The following is a 16,509-nucleotide window of genomic DNA, read 5'->3' on the forward strand; positions in this document are numbered from 1 at the left end:
ATTAAACATTTGTATAAAATAAATGTCTGTTTTTTCATATACTATTATTACTATTACTTTCTTTCCCTCTTTCTCCTCTCAATTATCCGTGTCCTGACTCAGAATAAACTCACTTAGATAGGAAAACATTTGTAGATTTTATTTATTTATTTTATATGCTGCTGTCGTCCTTGGCAGACATATACAATTTATTCCAGCAAGTATTGAGTTTATAAAGCAACACACGTCAGTCAGATAAACACAAAACAAATAAATCATAACCAGCGTGTAACGTTTCTGGCACTGGAGCTGATCTAATTACCACTCAGCACACCTGTTCAGTTTTCACCCTGCCTGCAATTAACTTCCAGTGTTTTCACCTGTTCTCACCTCCATTTAAACTCCGTTCTGATCAGTCTCCAGTGCCAGAACATCACCTCTGATCTCTGCCCGTATGTTAATGGTAAGATCACCCAACCTCTGTAATTCTGTTACTTTACCTGTCTGTTGCCCGACCTGATCTGTCCTGTTTTTTGAGTCTGCCCAGCTTTTTGTTTTTCCCTGGATGTCTGTCCTGTGCCTCTGTGGATCGTTTTTTGCCTGCCCAGATAACCCATCATCTCTTTAATAAATCCATCAAGCATCAGCTTCGTGTCTGGCTTACATTGGATTCAACCTCAGCAAATCATCACACAGCGGTACTACGCACACTACTTTTTTTAAATTACGCACTAACTGTGTAAACAGGCCACATAGGGAAGCTTAAAAGTATAATGTTCTCGCCTCAAACGATCTTAAAATGTACTTTTGAACAACAACAGCAGCAGAAAAGGGAATTTTTAACTTACCGCTGTGAGCTCTGTTTGCGCTGTCTCGAATCAAGCTGTGGCCGCGGTGCATTCTGGGCAAGCGGTCAGTCTGAAGAACGCACAAGTCTGCTCTGATGCATGTTCGATAAAGAGGGCGGGCGAGAACAACATCCGGGGAATTCGCCGCGTTCTCGATTTGGCGTTCTCGGCATTGGAACAGTGCTCGGGCTGAGGCTGATGACGTGTCACGAGCACACGAGAACGCTCAAGAACGCATATTGAGAAACGGCCTAAATCTCTATGTTAGCACATTGCTATCATATCATATATCCTATCACGGCCCGTTGTGCCTGTGTGGGACCTCTCTCTTGTCCTCGCTGCCCTGCGATCTCCTCCATTTGAACCAGTGGCAGAGGCGAGCCTTGAATATGTGTCAAAAAAGACAGCTTTTCTCCTCGCCAATGGCGTCGGCGAAGCGGGTGGGTGAGCTACATGCATTGTCTGTTCACGAGTCCTGCTGCCGCTGGAACCCGGCTGGTTCTGGCGTTACTCTCTGGCCTGATGCTGCTTTTCTTCCCAAAGTGGCCTCATCTGCAAGCCACACTGTGCCCCTCCAGCTTGCTCGCCTTGATGTGGGTGGGCCTGATGAACCTCTCTGCCCTGTTCGAGCACTTGGAGGCATATGTCAGACTCACAGCCAGTGGCGGCTGGTGCTAAAAAAACTGAGGGGGGCGCACACAAACAAACAAATGAAAAACAAACAAAACAAATCTTAAAAAATAGCACTATTTGAACATGAATTTTGCCCTCCTTTCCTTCTGCCCAGCAAATTTCTCAATTATATTCTTGTTAAAGTCAGTCATCTCTGTGACTAGTCTTTTCTCCATTGACAACATGGCCAATGCATTCAGCCTGTCCTGAGTCACTGAGTTTCTCAGAAAAGTCTTGATTCTTTTCAAAGTTGAAAAGCACCTTTCAGCTATTGCTGTGGTGATGAGGATCTTCAAGAGCATGACAGTTTCTGAAAAGACTTCTTCTAGATTGTTTTCCTGATTTTAATAACATTTGCTGCCATTTTTAAGGCTGTGTTATGAAATGTGTTACAGCATTTTTGTGGGACAAGATTATACAAAATTCAGTAACCAAATGTTTTATTCCCCATTACCCATAAACTTCAGTACAACTTAAATAATAAAAGATCTTGCTGACAAACATTACATCAACATACCTACACAGCATAGACACAACTAAAGGTATTTCTAACTACAACACACATCTTCCTAATATATTAAATAACATTACTAGAAACCAGTGTAACAGTGATTTTCCACAACAACTCACCTCTGCAGCAATCCTTTCATGGTCTTCTACACTGAGTATCTAACGCTTCTTCACTGGTTGACTACTACCTACACTGCTTTGCCCAACCATGGAGTGGAGAGATCACTTGCCTGCTGCTGAATTTGTAAATTAAGACGATCCGGTCCAAGCTCCTTTATCCTGTTTTTTTCTTCAAATGAACGCTTTGTAAAAGCATTTTTTTGTAAAGACAAAACAGAAGTTTCTCTCATTTTGAAACTACTCCACTTTGCAAACGTAAACGTGAATCAACCTAACGAACTGCAGCTGCGCTGAGTCGAATCGGGGATTGTCCAATCACACAATGTTTTTAAAAAAATTAGCCAGTACTGACACTCTACCAGTAATGACACAACAGAATGGGTGTGTCCGGGACGCAGAGCGCAGCGCCCTGTGCAAAAACCCTAGATAACCAATTAAAAGTCAGCCTCAGATCACGTGCTTGCCCAAGTTGCTGCGCCTACATTCACTCCCATTAGACCGGCGCCCTGCACATAGGAAAGGAGGAAGTGTGCACAATGTGAGCAATTAAATAGAATTATGTATTTACTATTTTAATAAATTCTAACATGTCTATTGGACACACAGTATGAATAAATACATTTCTAAGTACTTTGCAGTTCAGAAATCATTTATTATCTAAACGATTTAAAGGGGGCGGCGCCCGAGCGCCCCCTACTGGCCAGCCGCCACTGCTCACAGCTTCTCTGCGGCAGTCTGATAATCTGTTTGTTTGCTACGCTGGGCCCCACAAGGGGCAGGCCCTTTCTAAACAGCGGCTTGCATGTTGGATTGTGTACGTCATAGAACAAGCATATGTTCTACAGGGCAGCCAACCCCCTGCTGGTGTACGGTGCCATTCCACCAGGAGCATTAGTGTGTTATGAGACGCCATGATGGGGGTCCCTCTGGAGGCTATATGTGCAGCAGCCTCTTGGTCATCCCCGAATACCTTTGCTAGGTTTTACAGGGTTAACTTGGCCGCCTTCTACCCAATGGAGGCGATCCTAACCCAGCAAGCACCGTCATCTCAGTGAGGTGGGCATGTTTTTTGGGTTTTTCTTTGTGTGCGTGATTCCTCAGGACTCTGTTGGTAATCGTCATCCAGTGCTTTAAGCACCGCCTCTGGCGGTCAGTAGGGATGAAATAGAACGAAAGTTACGACCGTAACTACGGTTCTATGAATCCCGGATGACCACCAGAGCGCTCGGTCCCTCAGAATCATCGCGTTGTTCGCGAGAAGATTAAGGGACTGAGCTGTCATTGTCACGTGATTATATGGGCTTACCGGTGTCACCGGGGGGCACATGTGACCATGTTGGTATAAGATTCTCGACCTGTGCATGCGCAAGAGTGATCATTCAGTGCTTTAAGCACCGCCTCTGGCGGTCATCTGGGATTCATAGAGCCGTAGTTACAGTCGTAACTTTCGTTATTACAAGTTGTTTTGCTGATTTATGGTTGTGATTTATGAGCATAGACTTCCAGGCTTAGGTGTGCTTTTCTACTGCTCAGTTTGGATATATGAAAGTTCCTCATGAAAAAATAGGAGTCAGTAACAGGAAAACAAGATCTACATGATCTGAGAACGATGGAGAAAGAGATAACCGCCTGTTTAACGGTCATTTATTGTGTTGTTGTTGCTTGTAGCTCCAAATTGTCAGGACTCAGCTAGCAGGGCCGTGCAGCCTGCTGCTGGCTCTGCTGCCTAAGACTTTTTCCACAGGTGTTCGGGGTTGACTGGTGGGCGGAGCCCACACCTGCGGTCAGTTGAGCAGCATCGGGTGGCACTACTTTAACACCACACAGACGGCAAGAGGACGCCAGATTATTATCATTTGTGGTATGCAAACAAGCCTCGGCCTCTCGTTCTCTACGACTACTAAGAATTTAACCACTCACCTCTGTGTCTCCCAGGTACCTCCACGTGTCAGTCCACTCCCTCTTGTGACCCAGTGAAGTCTTGTGGCAGTAGTTCCACGCATCGTCATTCTCCGTTTGGTGTTGGTCTCTCCTGCTAATCTCCTGGTTCCTCCTGAGTCGGTTCCCTTCCTCTGGACCCGAACCACCTCCCGAAGGTCATCTGGTTCCTCTCGCCGTCCTGGTCTTCTGGATTTCCCGGTGCTGCTCGGACCCGGACCCACCTTCGACCCGCTGGTCTCTCGGACACCTGTGGCCACCATCACACGGCTGGCGCTGAGTCCCCACTGCTTCCTCCCCGGACGGCTCTCCATCCGCTGAGTGGTAAGCTTGCGTCCAGCAGCACATCCAGTTTAGTCAGATTTGCTCCTCCTCACGTTTCCCGGAGTAACCACTGTCTCGTTCCCTCCCAGCGATCGACCCGGTTTCCTGATCCCTGACTGCTGCCTGACGCTGCCTCCGCTGAGGCAGAATTCCCCCGTTTCCTGGTTCTTAAATAAACCTTTAAAACTTACCTGTTTCTCCCGAGTGTGCTTCTGTGTGTGGGCAAAATACATAAAGCCAACCATGACACAAATATTGTGGTAATTAGATTTTTTGATTTAATCAGATGAAATAATAATAAAAATAACAATAATTGGAAGTTTTCATGTTGTACATTCTAATGTTTTTGGAACTGATTTTAATTATATAATGTCTGTTTTAGAAAAATGTAAGATTGATACAAGAGGAGAGAGGAAGAAGATAGGAAGTCAGAAAGGAGATTAAATGGGTGGAGGAAAATAGGATCACTGATGGAAAGCAGTTTACAAAAAGGGAGAAAATTTTACTTAGAGTATTAATAAAGTTCAAGTGATAAAGCGTTGACATGATTTGAGTGATAAACTAACGTATTGAGTAATGTAGTGTACAAAGTATGCTATGTAAAACAGAGTGCCTCAAGTTAGAGTTGAGAAGCCCAATGTCTGAGCATATAATCTCTCTCTGAGTCTCTGCACTGATCACGAGTTTCACTGCACTTCCCTAGCTGTGGCAGAATGAAGAGGCAGATTAGTTGTATTTTCTTGTGTTTTAAAAGTTTCTGTTCTGCACATAATATATCCTCTTCTCCTCTTATTTTATCCAGACCTCTGGATACCGTGGCTGATGGCTCTTCAGACACAGAAGGCCTCGAAGAAACCAGAGATGATCTCATGTTAGCTGACTCACTGAGTTAACTCACCTTATAGGAGCAAACAATATACTAGCACATCAACTACTACCATACACATACACATAATGTAGTTATAAACACTTTATGTAAGTTTATACTTGCTCATGCAGCACTACACACTCAATCACTTGCATTCTTGTGAGGGGATTTCCAAGTCAGTGCTTTTTTGGCGTTAATGTTTAACACCTTTTCACCTCACATCACCACAACCTTTTTTTCTCATCCCAAGCAGGCTCTATGCAAAGCTCCACATCTTCCTGAACCTCAGCAGCTCCTTTGTTTCCTGCCTTTCATTACAGGATAGACTGATTAATCCAGGTGTGTCTGACCTCAGTAACCAGCCAGACACACCTGGATTATTCAGTCTGTCTTGTAATGAAAGAAAGGAAACAAAGGAGCTATTGAAGTTCAGGAAGTAGTGGAGCTGTGCTTATAGCCCATTAGTGAAAGAAATGAATCTGCTTCTTAGAGATGCACAGGCCCCTGATGTGGCCAAGTAACAGTAAGAAACTTGTATCATCCTTTACCTGCGGGCTTGACCACTACTTTTTTTATGTTAATGCAGAAAAACCTATTGCTCATAGTTATGTAGATGTGAACAGAAAAAGTATTTGTTGCACTTCTTTAAAAGGGGGAACTCTGTCTTCACATACAGCCACAGGCTAAATGTTTGTATTTTCTGGTTTTTCTTTTCCTCGTGTCACTCTCCCCTTAGGAGGCAACAGAGCTCTTTGGACCCCACAAAATTGGAAAGCCCTGCTAACCACCCTTGTCCCTTGACCCCTCCACTCCCACCCCCACCACTTTGCCCCAACCCAGAGACTCAGTTCTAGTTTCTATTAATAACACTATTGATGTATACATTTTATTAATCTTAGGATATACTAAAAGTGTGGAGAGGCACACTCCTGGCTTTTACACTTGATTTTTGTTGTTTAAATATTAATAAATATGTAAAAATAAATGAAACCATTACTGTCCCCGTTTCCTAATTTCATCTTGATGAGATGTATTGATTTTTATCCATGAGCAAGAAATGTCCCCAGATTTGATTTCAGAAATCTGGTCACCTTACTTTAGAGTCCCAAGAAGGAGTAGGATGAGAACTGGATCTCTAGCCAGGGGTAGACGTCTGAAGAGAAGAGCTGGGTGGGAGCCCCCCTGAGGGCTCCAGCCAGAAGTAGAAGTCTCCTGAGAAGTGAGAGGGTCTGCAAAAGTGTGCTGTGACTATCTGTGGGGAGTGGTCACAGCTGACATCCTGCTGAGAGAGAGGGGCCGTCCTTCCGGCCTGTCTCCTTATTTTTTATTTATTTATTTATTTAACAAACTTTATTTACAGATAAAGAATATACATACTGTAGTATGCTCGAGGAGCTGGGGTAACAGAACCACAGGATTCAATGAAACAGATAAAAGGAAATTACAGATTACAAATTAACTTCATCACTTAGGGTTAGAAGTTTCATAGCTTTAGAATTGATGCATATTTTTACGGAGTCCAAAAAACATTTTACATAAGCTCTAAAAACAGTGAGGTTGGGTTTGTTTTTAGGAAATTTACAAACATGTATGTGGAATTTGGCTAACAAAATAAGAAAATGTATAATATAATCTTTCCCAGACGTACTCTTATTGGAAATACCAAAGAAAACATGTTTAACATTCAATGGAATAAGTATATTACATTTCTTGTTGACAAAATTATTGAAGTCACACCAAAAGATTTTGCAAAAAGAGCATTCCCAAAAAAGGTGGGTCAGTGTTTCTTGCTCAATGTGACAGAAGGAGCAAAGAGGATCAATATTTGCAATATATTTGGTCAATACTGAATTTACAGGATAACGCCTGTGTAAGATTTTAAGGGAAACTTCCCGTACTTTATTTGATACAAAAAACTTTCTTGGCAACAACCATGTTTGTTCCCAATTGATATCTGAATAAAGATTGTTCCAAAAAAAAGATTGAGGCTGGTTTGCGAACAGTATTGCTTTGGATTATTTCTCTTATATGTTTATTTCCAGTTTTAATACTAAGAAATGGATCTGAATTACCAATAAATAATTCTGGAAATCTGGGACGATGGACCATTGCGCCTCCTGATGTTGATATAAGAAATTTTAAACCTGCAGGAATAGCATCAAAGACGATGGCAAATTCTTTAGGGGTCACAGGGAAGTTAAATTTACCAAGAAATTCACCATAATTAAATAATTGACCATCCTCATTAAATAATTGTTTTACAAATAAGATATCTTTATCCACCCAATTCTGAAGAAATAAGGATTTATGCTTAAAGCAAATATTTTGGTTATTCCAAATATAACAGTTATGAGGGGAAAAGTTATGTTTATAAACCAAAGTCCAGGATAAAAGCAGTTGTTTATGGAAGCAGGATAAATTAACAGTAAGCTTTTCTATTTTGTAGTTACATCTTAATAGAAAGTCTAGCCCCCCCAAGGATTTAAAAACTTGTGTAGGAATCCAATGCCACATTAAATTAGGCGTTTTTAAATATCTTTGGATCCACCTAACTTTGAATGTAGGATGCAGGGTATTAAAGTCCAGAACATTAAATCCACCTGAACTTAGTTTATTGATCATAACATTCTTCTTAATAAGATGGGGCATTTTTTTCCAAATGAAATTAAAAAGTTATACGATCAATTTGAGTGCAACGGCTATTTGGGACAATAAGGGCTGAACTTGCATAAACAAGTCGAGAAAGACCTTCAGTTTTGGCCAGCAGTATTCGACCGGTGATAGTCAGGTCTCTCTGTAACCATGATTAAATCTTTGTTGGCAGGAGAGTATAATTGGATTAAAGTTTTTGTTAACTCTTGCTAACTGCTCTTTACCTATGGTGACCCCAAGATATTTAACTTCAGACTTTACAGGAATTCCGGAAAGAGATAAATCATTGCAATTATTAATTGGGAGAAGTTCACATTTAGATAAGTTAAGTTTAAGACCAGAGGCTACAGAAAAGGTATTTAAAAGTTTAAGTGCAATATCAATTTGACCCCTATCTTGTAAGAATAAAGTTGTATCATCAGCCAATTGACTTAAGAGTATAGTTTTTCCTGCAACTTGGGTGCCTTTCAGATCACTATTTTTAATAAAAGTAGCTCAAATTTGCATAGGGAGAAGAAACAAAAAAGGTGATACAGGGCAACCCTGACGAATTCCACGTTCTATCTTAAATCTCTTGGTAGTTCCATGGGGTAATTTTATTGAGCTATTTCCAAAAGCATAGAGAGTGTGAATTGATTGTTGAAAATTGTCTCCAAAGCCAAATAAGCTGAGGGCTTTGAAGATAAATTCATGTTCTATTGAGTCAAATGCCTTTTGAAAATCTAAAAAAAAAATAAAGCTGTTATCTAAAACCATTTCTGGATAATCTAAGACATCAAGAACCAATCTTATATTATCAATAATATGTCTTCCAGCCATAAAGCTGTTCTGAGATTCTTCTATAATATCACTAAGAACTGTTTTAATTCTTTTTGCCAAACAACTGGCTAGAATTTTGTAATCATTGTTAAGTAAAGAAATAATTCAATTCAATTCAATTCAATTTTATTTATATAGCGCCAAATCATGAAACATGTCATCTCAAGGCACTTTACAAAGTCAAGTTCAATCATATTATACAGATTGGGTCAGATTATACAGATTGGTCAAAAATGTCCTATATAAGGAAACCAGTTGATTGCATCAAAGTCCCGACAAGCAGCATTCACTCCTGGGGAAGCGTAGAGCCACAGGAAGAGTCATCTGCATTGTACATGGCTTTGCTGCAATCCCTCATACTGAGCAAGCATGAAGCGACAGTGGGAAGAAAAACCACCCATTAACGGGAAAAAAAAACCTCCGGCAGAACCGGGCTCAGTATGAACGGTCATCTGCCTCGACCGACTGGGGTTACAGAAGACAGAACAGAGACACAACAAGAGAAACAAAAAAGCACAGAAGCACACATTGATCTAGTAATCTGTTCTACATTAGATGGTAGTAGCGGGTGAGCCGTCTTCTCTGGATGATGTCACAGTTAACAGAACGCCAGACCAGTTGTACCTACTATGAAGAGAAAAGAGATAACACCAATTATCCAAAATTAGTGCATCCTTTTGAGGTTTTGGAATTAGAGTAATTAAACTTTGAGTTAGTGATGGGGGGGAGTCTTTCATTATGAATGCTTTCAATAAATACAGAATGTAGAAATGGAGTGAGTTCTTCTGAGAACATTTTATAAAGTTCTTATGTAAGCCCATCTGTACCAGGAGATTTATTAGATTTGAGACTATTGATAGCTTCTTTAATTTCATTAGGCGTGATTGGAGAGTCACATAATATTTTGTTTTGGTCACCAAATGTTCCTATGCCTTTTAAGAAATTAAAGAATTGGTCATGTTCCTCAGGAGAATGTCTAGACTTATACAATGATTTATAAAAAGTTTCACATATACTGGCAATCATTTTAGGATTATCAATTACTGTGCTTTGAATTTGAATTAAGTTTAGTAATACCATTTTTTGTTTGTCTTTGCTTTTCAAGTTTGAAGAAGTAGCTAGAGTTTTGTTCTCCCTCTTCTAACCGTTTGGCCCGTGAATGTTTAAAAGCTCCTTTTGCTTTTTTAATGTAAATTTGGTCAAGTTTAAGCTGAAGGTTTTGTAATTTGGCTCTTTGTAGTTCAGATAGATTTTCAGGAAGAATAGATGATAATGATATCAACTCAGAGATCAGGGAGGTTTCCTCCTTTTTGCTATTTTTTATTCTACTTGCCCCAGCTTTACTTAAGATCTTTCTTAACTCATATTTTAAAAGCTCCCAATAACGTCCATAGTTATTTTCAGATTGTGCTAGTTTTAAGAGCTCTGCAATTTTGTTTTTAATTGTTAAATAAACAGATTTGTCATTAAGAAGAGAGTTATTCATTTTCCAATATGCAGGGTACCCTTTAGTAGTTCTATCAGGGGAAATACAAAACTCTAGTAAAATGCCTTTATGATCAGTAAGGGGTGCTTGAATAATCTCAGCTTTGCAATTGGAATGTTGAAAGGAGTCAGATATTAACCAAAAATCTATTCTTGAGTGTTGCGAACCAGCTTTATTTTTCCATGTGAACTTTTTTGTGTTTGGATTATTAACCCTCCAAATATCTATTAAACTTCGCTCATTCATAAAGTCAACAATCTGAGAATTTAGTTTTTGCTTGCTAGGCCATCGGTCAACCTCATCATTCACAGTAATGTTGAAATCTCCTCCTAAAATTATCCTAATATCATAAAAAATTTTTAATCAAAGCATCAATACTGGAATTTAAAGTTTCAAGCAACCTGACATTTTCCTTGGCGTTGTTGGAACCATAAATGTTACCAATAAGAAAGAAAACATTATCACATTTAATAACTGTGAGAATATAGTGTCCAGCTGGGTCGGCTTCGGTGGAGATGATGCTGTCATGGTTTAGTTTTGATTCGGCTTTTGTTTGCCATTGGTTTTCAGTTTTTCCACCTTGTTTTAGTTTTAGTTAGGGTTCGACTTTATTTATTGTTTTTAGTTTCTCCTTCCGCTCACTTCAGCCTTCCCTTCCACTGCAGTTAGTCACACCTGCCAGCCACTAATTTGCCAGATTCACTTCACCTGCCAGCCTCCCTACTTAAGCCTCACTCTGCTGTCACTCCTTTGCCGGTCTGTCATCATTCTACACCCTCTCCATGCCAGTCCCTCTGTAAGTCTTTGTATTCTGCTGCTCGTTCCTGGAGAAGCTTTGCTTTTTGTCCAGATGTATCCTGTGAACTGCTAACCTGACAAGCTGCTCTGGAGAAGCTCTGCTCTGTGCCCTGATGTATCCTGTGAACTGCTAACCTGACAAGCTGCTCTAGAGAAGCTCTGCTCTGTGCCCTGATGTATCCTGTGAACTGCTAACCTGACAAGCTGCTCTGGAGAAGCTCTGCTCTGTGCCCTGATGTATCCTGTGAACTGCTAACCTGACAAGCTGCTCTGAGAAAGCTCAGATCTATGCCACGCCACCCAGCTTTAACGGACTCTCCAGCTCCAGCACTCATCATCTGCTCCAGCCCTGTAAAGTCTCAGGTTTTCACCCTCCACAACTCACCTTCCTAAATAAACTCTCTCTAACTGTGCTCAGTTTATGTGGTCATGCTTGGGTTCATGAAGACAACTCATGACAGATGCTGCTATTAAATTTGTGCTTCAAAGTTAATGTACCTGCTGCACGGTGAGTTCCATGGGCCTTCCACAAATCTTCTACCCACTGAGTTTTCCAAAGTTTATTGTCACTTTCAATGGAATGAGTCTCTTGAAATAAACAAAAATCAGCACCACAAATTTTTGTGTTCAAAGCTTTTCTTTTAGTGATACCCCCCAGTCCTCGAGCATTAACTGAGAAGAACTTTAACATATTAAAGAAGAACAAAAAACTAAACAAGATAAATGTCTGAGATTTTAGTTGAACTTAACTGGGAACATAGAACTTTTCCTCCATAATAAGTTGAATGGAATCCGACGAAACGGTTATTTAATTTCCTTGCCGTCCACAAAAGCTCGTCCTCCTACAAAGTATGCGTTCTTCTTATCCTTGCGGGCTTGTTGTATTATTGACCACAGCCGGCTGCGCTTCTCCCGGTCTTCCACAGAGAGGTCTTCTTTGAACAGGAGATTTCTTTGCTTCAGGTAGCCAGAGTTTTTTGCCATTTTCCAGATCATGTTGTGGAAATGGTTCATAGAAAATTTAATGATTGTATCTCGAGGATGTGGTTTGGTTGGATGTTTTTTGCCTAGCCGATGTACTGAATCAATCACCTCCAGAAGCTTCTCTTTGTAGTTTGGAATTATATTCTAACACACCTCCACCAGTTTGAGCCGAACATCCTCCGTCCCTTCTTCGGGCATGCCACGGAGTCGCAGAGTGCAAGCTCCAGCACTTTGTTTTCTAATGCTTAAATTTTTTCCTCAGCTTTGCTGACACGGCTGACCGTGGTTTGCAGTGGGCTTTTAATATCTTGTATGCCAGCGGAGAGAAAATTAATAGAAGACTTCAAGTCATTAATAGATTTTCCAATAGATGTCCCTTGCTCCTCAATAGCCAGCTTTAGCACCATTATCACGTTCTCTGCTGCGGCTTGCTCCATTTGACCTTTTTTGGTAGATGGTGACTTTGTAGGAGCAAGTACCAGATGACCTTCGGTTTTGCGTTTTGTTGTTGAGGTTGAAGACATTACAAATGTATTTGTTCCGACGGGAAAAGAGTAAAGTTGGAGGAAAGTTCCGAACAAAGTCTAAACGCTAGCCGTCATCTTGGCTCCTCCCATGTCCAGTCGCCTGTCTCCTTATGTTTGCAGCCTGATAGAATTCTTTGTTACCTTCTCCATACTTCCGTTCAGAATTCAATCTGAGATCAATTATTCATCATGCTGTTATTATGGCATAACAATATTAATAACCACCATTCTATAGGTCCCTTCAAGACATATACATGTTGTTAAAATTCTATTGAATAACCAATAAAAAATAAAAATTTCTTCAAAACACCTCAAAAGGGGTACATCGGAATGTTCAATGTGTTTGTGAAAGGCCTAAAAATCTATTTGGAAATTATGTAAAAATACTTTTGTGTAAAATTAAGCAGCTCAAATATTGTATATTAATAAATACTTTTGTTACATTTCAGTGTCACGTGGTTCATATTATTGAGACGGTGTTTAGGATATCAACAAGGTCAAGTGGAACGAGCTGTTTATCCCAGAACTGCATGGCACACTTAGATGGCACTTACCAAAAGATTGGCACATATCTATCAGATACCACCCCGGAGGTGACACAGCTTCCCTGCTGATGTCACAGTTTGGATGTGTACCGCCCTTGTATGGGTTGTTGTCCCGAGATCCCTTTATAATGTTTGTGTGATGAGCACTCGAGGCCTCCTGCCGATCAGGGGCCCATCAGCGCTGGTGTGACTGTAACTATTTCTCTGTCTTTACCTAGATAAAATATAACTAAAAGCATACTTGTCTGTTTTATGCTTCCTACATTCAAGGTAATAAGTAAGTGGGGGTCGCCTGACTGGGTAAAACGAACTGGGTCCACCGAGGGTGTTTCACCTTAGACACGGCACGGTGAAACAGTAACAAATTGGTGTTTCCACCCGGACCCAAAGGACGACATACCACCTTCCGTTTTTTCGGTCAGGACGTCATTCCGGAAGAAAAACACACAGCTTGCGGCCGCAACAAAAGGTAAGGAGATTTCATTCATCTCCTAGTGTCTTTTTCTTCCTGGAGGGCCGACTTTTTGTATTTCTAAAGGCAGAGAAAGGTTTGAGGATAATTGTTTGCAAACGTGTCGACAAGAACTTGGGATTTGCGTGCGGTCACAGAGGTGAGAGTCCGGGAATCCTTGGCCAGGGTTCCGAAAATACTGTGCACCTTGAGAATTTAGGGTTTAAAAGGTCCCCTTGTTAGGCACAGAGGAAAATACGTGTTCCTCTGTGTGTAACATAAAAGCGGCCATTCTGACAGACACGCCTGTACGCGTGGCTTCTAAAACATCGTGTAGCCTAGAAAATGTGGGTTTAGATGCCCCCTTATTTTCCGCGAGGACGAACATAAAAGTCGTTTTTGCGGTAATATAAAAGCAGCCTTTTTCGAAAAACGAGCGCGTATGAGATTGAGAACAAGACCTGGCAAATACACAATAGTATGAATGCGGAGGTTTGACGGAGGGTGGCTCTCTGTTAAAACCCCGATTACAGACAAATATAGAAAATCAGCCAGTGAGTTCAAGATATCTAGTTTGAGAAGCCGAGAACCTGTCGTAGAGACAGCAATGCCGAGATATACCCGTGAGCTGGACGCACACACAACCAGCAAGACCGAAGGTACGTACAGAGTTAACTAAAAGATTGGCCAGAGAGGTGAGTGTATGTGTGTGTGTGTGTGTGTGTGTGTGAGGACACGTTATTGTCATTGAGCCGTGGAAGTGAAGTGAAGGGTAAGGGCCTTCTCATCCTGAGTACACTGGCTCATTGAAATTGCCGTGTAAAAACACAATAATAAGACATATAGGAACATAATAAGTGTTGGTGTCTGAGAGTATAAAAAAATAAGCTCTCATTGGACCGGGGTCAGGACGCTGTCCCAGCAGGTTGGCCAGACGTGTGAGTGCTGGAATGGCTGAGAATCAGGCAGAAAATGAGCTCCAGGGGGGTTCTTTAGGAAACACTGCTGGAGACAGGAAAAAGGAGCATAATGGCAAACTTCCCACACAAAGATGCTGAAAACCATTTAAAACAATTTGAGGAGTGGTGTGAAAAAATGAGGAGAGACGGGGTTTTTGGTGATACAGAAGGGTCACCACCAGAGGCCGAAATGTGCACTTACTATTTGCAGATGTTAAAAAATAGATTAGCCCTAGCACAAGTAGAAACGGGTGATGCAGGTGAGTTTGCTCGAGAAAAATACCAAAAAGAGGAAATCAAATAGCAGGCTTGATAAAACTAACTGAACTGTATTTCAGCATGTGCTTCTCAGGCCTCGACAAACAACAAGAGAGTGAAAATCTGCAAGGGGTAAGGGAATCATCTTCTTTCAAACAAGAAGGTAAGTACACAACTATGCAAAACAATCTGCATGGTGATAAGGGAGAACTGTTATCCAAGGCCAGGAGTGTGGTGACTTCATCAGACCCTTCGGTGCATGTGCCTGGTATCGGGGTTATGTGGGGGACAGATAAGCTGTGACGTAAGACCCAGATGTAACCTGCATTCTAGCGAAACTGATCTTTCTTTACCTGCAACAAACAAAGTGTGCAACTGCCATTTGTTTCAGACTCACAGTGCTACAGGACAGGTGAATGCAGCTGTTTACAGCCCTCTTTCATGTGCTGACAACGTTCATCTGAGGCACATGTTCCCTGATCCCAGAAAAGGGGCGCACCTTTGGATCAAAGCATCGTGGAGACTTTAAGCGGGTATGTATTGGCTATTGGTGATGTGAGGACTGGCTTATCAGCATACCTGGAACCACAAGAGGTACATGCGGTTGAAGTCTCTGCTGGAACTGACGTACTAGGAACAGCTGCCCCTTTGGCCCCAGTGGCACGGCAACTTTGGAGCACATTGAGGACATTTTTATCCAGTAAGTACGGATTCTGGCCTTTTTAAATGACACTACACGTTGGGCAGGGGAGACGGCTTCAGCATATGTGAACAGAATGTTGAAAGTTTGCGCGCAAGCTGTCTGTCTGATACTGTTGCCTTCGTCATGTCTTGTACAATATATTGTGTCTGTTGAAATGAGATTATTGAGTTCAGAGTGAGTGGGGGAGAGGACTGCTTGATCCGCGGATATTGAGTGTGTCTGTGTGTGTGTGTGCAAATGGGTCTTTGTGTGTAAGTGAGGTTACAGATAAATGTATTTTGTGTTTGTTTTGTTTTGGGGGTTTTTGGCGCAGGGGGGTGTTCAAAGTGCAACCAGTTGGTCGGGGGCAGTTGGATTAATAAGAAAAAGAAAAGCGAAAGTTTTTAATAAAATAAAAAATAAAAAGGAAACGGAAACGGAACTAAAAGGGCGTTTTGCACCGGGGAATGCGTTTTACGTGGGGACCGACTGGAACTCCCGGTGTGGATATAAAATTGTTCGTAAACTATTAAATGCAACGTATAACTTTCATAAAAGGGGTAAGCGTCCAGGTGTCTGCGAGACACAGAGTTGTATCCTTGCGGGGCTGAATGAGGTAAAACCGTGTTTGGACGAAACATTCGGGCGGTCGTAGCCAGCGCAAGCTCTCCACTTTTAAACTAAGCGGGAACTTAACATGTTGAAAATACATCTTTCGGCGTTGCTATAGACGTTTAAAAAACTATGAAAACATAGAACATTTTAAGACAGTCAGAAAAAGCAGGCCTGCACGTGTTTGTCTGTCTGAATGTCATCTTTGTATGTAAATGTATGTATTTGTGTATCGTATGTAACTAAACGTTCGTTCTGTGTGATGTTCATGGTTTCAGAATGTTCATTTGTTTTGGGAGAACTGCAGCTCCGTAATTCAAATGACGTTTTTAATCATGAACTACGTTAACTAAAAGCTGAATGAAAAGGTAAAGAGAGATTTCAATAACAGTTTGTTTTCTTCCACATTAAACATCCGGCCAAATTAAATTGTTACACTGAGAGATGTTAACGTGTCTTAAACAGAAAATATCCCAG

At 41.3% G+C, this 16,509-nt stretch overlaps 1 long non-coding RNA gene across 1 annotated transcript; it reads left to right on the plus strand.

Moving 5' to 3' along the window:
- Positions 1 to 3,673: 3,673 nt before the first annotated feature.
- LOC110367365 lies at positions 3,674 to 5,222 on the plus strand. Its single transcript, XR_004929258.1, has 4 exons — positions 3,674 to 3,990; positions 4,065 to 4,391; positions 4,481 to 4,555; positions 5,194 to 5,222. It is a non-coding gene; the product is annotated as an uncharacterized LOC110367365 (long non-coding RNA).
- The last annotated feature ends 11,287 nt before the right edge of the window (positions 5,223 to 16,509 follow it).

This window comes from Fundulus heteroclitus, unplaced genomic scaffold, assembly GCF_011125445.2.
Source record: "Fundulus heteroclitus isolate FHET01 unplaced genomic scaffold, MU-UCD_Fhet_4.1 scaffold_417, whole genome shotgun sequence".
NCBI lineage: Eukaryota > Metazoa > Chordata > Actinopteri > Cyprinodontiformes > Fundulidae > Fundulus > Fundulus heteroclitus.